The 6,964-nt window shown below is 40.5% G+C and overlaps 1 protein-coding gene across 1 annotated transcript in view; it reads left to right on the forward strand.

Moving 5' to 3' along the window:
• Window positions 1–6,964, forward strand: part of LOC107587147 (periphilin-1-like) — a 25,974-nt gene that overhangs the window by 4,000 nt on the left and 15,010 nt on the right. The window lies entirely within an intron of this gene.

The following is a 6,964-nucleotide window of genomic DNA, read 5'->3' on the forward strand; positions in this document are numbered from 1 at the left end:
AAAACAGCACGGAAACAGTGTTCAGTTGAAGAAAAGATGAAAGTTATTCTCAGTACAATCATCCCCATTTAAATCATAAAGTTTGAAAAAATAGATTTAAAATCATATGTAAGGCCACTGAGACAGCATGCTGTTGTTGCACATAAAATATTCATGTTTAGAACAGTGCAAATACAAACACCATTAGAAACTCATAGTTCAGCATCACACACCATGATATGGGTTAAAATGAGAGCCCATTTCTCTCCAAAACGGTGCCAGTTTTAGCGTTTTGCAATAAAGAAATAAAAATAACTAAACTTGATAATTTGTTAAAATTTTAACATAAATTTTAAGGAAATTTGTAAGGAAAAATTCATTAAATAGCGAAGTATTTATGGGGTAACTTTTTCAAAGGAAAACACACACACACACGCATGTCTCTTTGCTGAGCCGCGGCGGTCAAGGTGAATCCGCAGCATCCACAACTGAACGGAACTTGAAAATTGTTTATGCGCGAGTGCACTTGCTAAATGGAGGCAGATTGTATAAAATGGATAAAAAATTTTTTTTAAAGTTTATTAACGAGCTGCAGTTTTATTACATCACGCGCTGGCACAGATGCAGTATATTAACACCACGGGTCATCAATAAGGTGCAGATTGGTCCTCAGTTTGTGTTTTCCAATACACTTTTTACAGCGCGCATCACGCGCTCAAACTCATCAAAAGTCAAGTATTTATGGGGTAACTTTTTCAAAGGAAAACACACACACACACGCATGTCTCTTTGCTGAGCCGCGGCGGTCAAGGTGAATCCGCAGCATCCACAACTGAACGGAACTTGAAAATTGTTTATGCGCGAGTGCACTTGCTAAATGAAGGCAGATTGTATAAAATGGATAAAAAATTTTTTACAGCAGTTTTATTACATCACGCGCTGGCACAGATGCAGTATATTAACACCACGGGTCATCAATAAGGTGCAGATTGGTCCTCAGTTTGTGTTTTCCAATACACTTTTTCACAGCGCGCATCACGTGCTCAAACTCATCAAAAGTTAACAAGTTCCACAAGCAACAATGACTTATCCAAGTGACTGCTGCAGAACGCACGCGAGAGAGAGACAAGGCAGCGCAGATCGCGCGTCTTATAAGTGAGTGGGAATTTACCGAACGTGGCACTTGCGTGAGTTAACACTGTATGCAATACCCGCAACCTCACACCAAATTTCAGGCCGTGTAGATAGGCAAGCATATATACAAATCATTTAGTAAGCAGAAATCCAAAATTTACCTAACATATTAAGTTAGATGAAGATGCGACTGAATTGATGCTTGAAGAATGCACTTCCAGCCATGATAAACAGTTGGCGGTTAAAGTTTTCTATGCACAATTTGATTTGACGAAAGTCACGAGACCTATTACTAGCTATCCAATCATGTTGATGGATAAAAATGAAATTAAAGTAAGCATGTAACGACCACAAACGGAGGAAAATAGCGGAGTAAAAGTACCGATACATCACTTAAAATGTACTTAAGTAAAATTACACAATTTTTAAACTACTCGAAAAAGTACAATTACTGATAACTACTTAATTACTGTAACGTGAGTATTTGTAATTCGTTACTTCACACTCCTGGCCACATGTCACAATCACTTTAGTCGACAGTTAGAGCAGAGTTGGCTCAAATATCAGTCACGCTCAGTGTTGCCAAGTCCCGCGGAATTGGGCTGCTTTAACACTTGCCGCGTTTTGTAGTTTTGGGCTAGTTTTGTGTAGCAATTAGGTGGGTTTTGTTGTGAAAACCTGGCAACCCTGGTCACGCTTATTGATAGTGTAAGAAGATTTATGATTAGCCGTGTCGGAATTGGCATGTTGTTATCTCAGAAACAGGCTCAGTCATCACATTGAATCAGGTAACCTGGTTATATATTTATATTTCAGTATAATTACGCATGCTATACCAGGGGCGGTTCTAAACCCTTTTTAGGTGGGTTTCAGCCCCCCATCTGTCACCTTAGCCCCCCAAAACTATCTTAACGATCAGGCCAGCGCTGCTTCCTCGAGAAAGTTTTTCATTCTCACGTGTTTTAAGTCTTGTCAGTTTAAACATTAAAGTAATTTTAAGCCATTTAAGCCCAAGACATCTCAATGCGGTACTCACGCACTGTGATAGAGTATTTCTATGCACACCGCTCACACACCTGAAGTGCACAAACAGATAGTCTTCTCAGACAGCAGGTGAATGCCAATGCTTACAAGAATACTTGTCAAGACAGCCACAGTCGGTTGTTTTAAGTGAATGTAAACAGTGAAGAAAATATCAAATGTACATCAGTATAACGGATCCGTGCATTTCTTATGTAAATAATGTTAATCAAAACGAGCAAAAAAGAAATTGTTCGCTGCTTTAATGGATATTTGCTTTTATGTTAATGTTAATAAAGTAATTAGTTGTGACTACAGTAATACTGGGGGGGTGCGCGCGAGTGAAATTAGACAGACTTGGGGGGGGGCGAATGTCCTAAAAGGTTGAAAACCCCTGCTCTATGGGATTGCCTGGCCACGGATCCAAAATTTTATTGTGATGATCTTCGAGCCACTTCTTTATCACTCTTACTTTGTGACATGGTGCTCTATCGTGCTGGAAAATGCACGGATCATCACCAAATTACTCATGGATTGTTGGAAGAAGTCACTCTTGCAGGACGTTTTGATTCCATTCTTTATTCATGGCAGTGTTTTTGGGCAGAATTATGAGAGAGCCCACTCCCTTGGTCAAAAAGCAGCCCCACACATGGATGGTCTCAGGATGCTTCACTGTTGGCACAACACAGGACTCATGGTAGCGTTCACCTTTTCTTCTCCGAACAATCGATTTTCCAGATGTCCCAAACAGTCGGAAGGGAGCTCTATCAGAGAAAATAACTTTGCACCAGTCTTCTGCTGTCCAATCCTTGTACTTCCTGCAGAATTTCAGTCTGTCCTTGAGGTTTTTCTTGGAGAGAAGTGGCTTCTTTGCTGCCTTTCTTGACACCAGGCCGTTGTCCAAAAGTCTTGGCCTCACTGTGCGTGCAGATGCTCATACCAACCTGCTGCCATTCCTGAGCAAGCTCTGCACTGCTGGTGACACGATTCTGTAGCCGACTCCTCAGGAGGAGACGGTCCTGGCGCTTGCTGGACACTCTGGGACATCCTGAAGTCTTCTTCACTGCAGTCGAACCTCTCTCCTTGAAGTTCTTGATGATCCGGTAAATGGTTCTTTCAGGTGTAATATTCTTTGTAGCAATTTCTTTGCATGTGAGGCCATTTGGATGCAAAGCGATGATGGCTGCACGTGTTTCTTTGGAGGTAACCATTGCTAAGAAGAACATAATGATTGGAAGCGTTTCTTCCCTTCATCAGTCTGCTCTTACAATCTATTTAGTATGATAGTGATTTTACCTGACAAGTACTCATTCACATTTTCACACGTGCTGCTGATATGATTAGTCCATTAATGTCAGTTGGTCATTTTGTGTCAGGATCAAAAAACAGTGAAATTTGTTTTTTGTGAAAAGTTGATTTTTTTTTTTTTTTTTTTTTTGGCCAATGAAGCTTTTAGCAATTATTTAAAATGCATCTGATCACTCTACACAATAATCTAGAAACAATGTGAATGAACACCACAACAGCTTAAACTGCAAACTTGGCAAAATACAAAATTTCTGTCATTGCCAAAACGTTTGGCCATGACTGTACACTAACTACAAACAAAAAAATACAAAGGAGGCGCTCACCTCTTACCTAGTGTGTCTAACACTTGTTAGCTGCGGGCAGTATGTATCCTAGGTCGCGCGATATGCTAACCTGTTCCCCATTCCCCCATTCCCCCAGTAAAAGAAGAGAACAGTTAACTCTTATCAATGCTCAACTCAGAATCTAGATAGTACAAAAAACAAGCATTAGGTTCACACATTCACAACGAAAGGATACAAACTCTAAACACAGGTTTCAACTCAAAACACCTGAACACACACTGAGCTACTCAGCGCGGCACGCCAAGAGACCTTTAACCAGCAGGGCGACACCGGATTGGCTGCAGAGACGACGCTAATAATGATGATCGACAGCCAGCTCCTCCATCCAGCAGAGACCTGAGAGCAAAGACGACAGACTAGAGAGCAGAATGGTAGAGATGGAAGAGGGAGGGAAAAAGAGAAAAACAAAACGCGCGGCATGTAACAGGCAGTAACTCACTCTTGTATTCATGTATTCAGATTAGATTTAGCAAAAGTTACAAATGCAAAGTGGTCACATGCATTTCAGATAACCTACAAACATGGTTTGAGTGGCCTTAAAACATTTTGGATCCCCTTTCCACATTACACATTTCGGGATCTTAATACACTGTGTGAACGCAATGGAGTCAAGGGTGGACATGTCCATTGAAGCACATGTAATTTCCCCAGCAGATGGCAGAACTGTTCCTTCTGAAAACAAGCTGCGTACCCTCCAGCTATAATGCCTTGTTTTTATACTTTGAGTAAGAGACGAAAGGAAGCCAAGAAACAAAGTTTGTTAATAAGGAGCATAAATCAATCTCTTGAGTTTTCCTACATTCTCTGTTTGGCTTTTGTGGTTCAGCTCCCATGGAAATACCCACAGACAGTCACTCTGCCAAATGGAGGAGCACAGTGAGCTTCCCAGTGGTTTTCCATATCTCTTGATCTGCCTCTCTGGTAATTAAATGCAACAGTTCGCAGCAGGAATGGAGTGCAGCCAAATTAACTTTGTGTTGGTACACCCCTACTAAGAAGCATTAAAAACTTTTAAATGAGTGACATCATTGTTTTCTTAATTGATAAAATTGTCACGCAAAGAGTCTGTACAAGATAGCGGTGTTTTGCTTGAAGTAGAAATAGAATACATTTGCAAAGGATTCAAAACTCTTCATACAATGAAACATTACGTGTTTATATACATACATATACATACATATATATATATATATATATATATATATATATATATGTGTGAGAGAGACAGTATATAAACACGTAATGTTTCATTGTATGAAGAGTTTTGAATCCTTTGCAAATGTATTCTATTTCTACTTCAAGCAAAATATATATATATATATATATATATATGTGTGTGAGAGTGACTCATGCTCCTCTAAGCCTCTCATCTTATTAAAATCAGACATTCCCAAGATTCAGTTTTGAATAATGTCCTTTATATGGTTTTATAAAGCATTTTCTCGCTAATTCGAATAATCGTGCTTGTCAAACATGCTTTAAAGTACCTGTTTTGACCTTTTCAGTGCTTTAATCTGTCGTGATTGGTAGTGAGAGGTTAACCTTTTTTTGGCTTGGGGTAATATCCTGGCTTCAGTAAAGACAGACATGTGGTAATTTGCTCTGTTAGTCCAGGGCAGACAGGGTCACCTGCACTTCAAACAGATGTGATGGTCATTAAAGTTTTGCGAGGTCACTGTGTGCGGACACATTGTCGTGTGTGTTTGTGAGAGGGGAACCTGGCTTGGGTTCAGGCCAGGGTCACTCGGACCAGGTGCCTGTGATTCTTTTACATCCTCCCTCTCGCCTGTGCGGCAGGCCGTATAAGTGGCACGTAATCGGCCTGCGCAACCGGGGGCCCTGGCAGGGAAAGCGAGTCGAGGGGGAGCAGAGTAAACTGAAGGGGATTTTACTGCCGCTAGAACAGATGTGTGTTAATGAATGTCTTGGTTGCGGGCAGACTCGGCAGAGCTGCGGTGCTGCTCCGTTAGGCAGCGCTGCAACTTTTCACAAGCCTCATTTTGCCCTCCTCTTTGTGCAGTTTATATTGAGTTGCTTTTTACAAGCAAGATGTGAAGCCTCTGGCTTGGTCCTTGCACAAATAGGTAAAGTCTTAAATGAAGCAGAGCCCAGTGTGGAAACTAGTTTAAGAGAATCTCCTCTGTGTCATCAGGACCAGTGTACCAGAATGTATTCTGTCCCTGCTTTTCTGAATATTTATTAACCAATAAAAGTCTTTTAACACAAGTGATACTTTATCCAAAAATGATTTTTTTTCATACATTGGTCCAATGTTGTTTTGAACCTCACTGATTTTCATAATATGGACAAAAACAATTAAAACATCCTTCAAAATATAATATTTTGTCTTGCATAAGAAAGTCAGTCGAATGTGTTATGAAAATATGTGTATGTTACATATGAAAAGATGATCAACGATCAATGACCGTCACAGTCCTGAGGCCGGTGGAAATACCACGTCTCCTCTCCCTTGACCCTTCCTTCATCTTAATACACTCAGCATCTGACCCTACAGGGCATGGTTCATATAAACAAGCGTTTTAAGATTAACAGATTGTCCCCCCCTTTTAGCCCCTTCTTAACCTGTCAGAGGACTGTAGACAACCATTTAAACCATTTTTGCTTTGATTTAGCTTTTCTTAATTTTGTCAATGTTGGTCTAGTATATATTTAAAAAAAATATTTAATAAGTGACATTGTGAAATATTGTTACAATAAGTTCTCTTTTCTCTTTTAATATATTTTCAAATTGAATTATTACTGTTCAGCAAAGCTGAATTTGATTACTTTTTTGCCATCTTATTTATTTTTTATTACTATTATTATTATTTTTTGGTTTAGTGTGTTTAAAAAATGAGTGACGTGACATGTGGCCAAGTATGGTGACCCATACTCCGAATTATTTATCCCATCCAAAGTGCACACACACAGCAGTGAACACACACACCCGGAGCAGTGTGCAGCCATTTTTTTGCTGCGGCACCCGGGGAGCAGTTGGGGGTTCGGTGCCTTGCTCAAAGGCACCTCAGTCGTGGTATTAAAGGTGGGAGAGAGCGCTGTACATTCACTCCCCCCACCTACAATCGTACGAGACTCGAACCCGCAACCTTTGGGTTACGAGTCCAACTCTCTAACCATTAGGCCCTGCCTTACCCCCCCCCCACCACCGACGCCAACCT

This window comes from Sinocyclocheilus grahami, unplaced genomic scaffold (genome assembly GCF_001515645.1).
Source record: "Sinocyclocheilus grahami isolate Dianchi unplaced genomic scaffold, SAMN03320097.WGS_v1.1 scaffold90.1, whole genome shotgun sequence".
Taxonomy (NCBI): domain Eukaryota; kingdom Metazoa; phylum Chordata; class Actinopteri; order Cypriniformes; family Cyprinidae; genus Sinocyclocheilus; species Sinocyclocheilus grahami.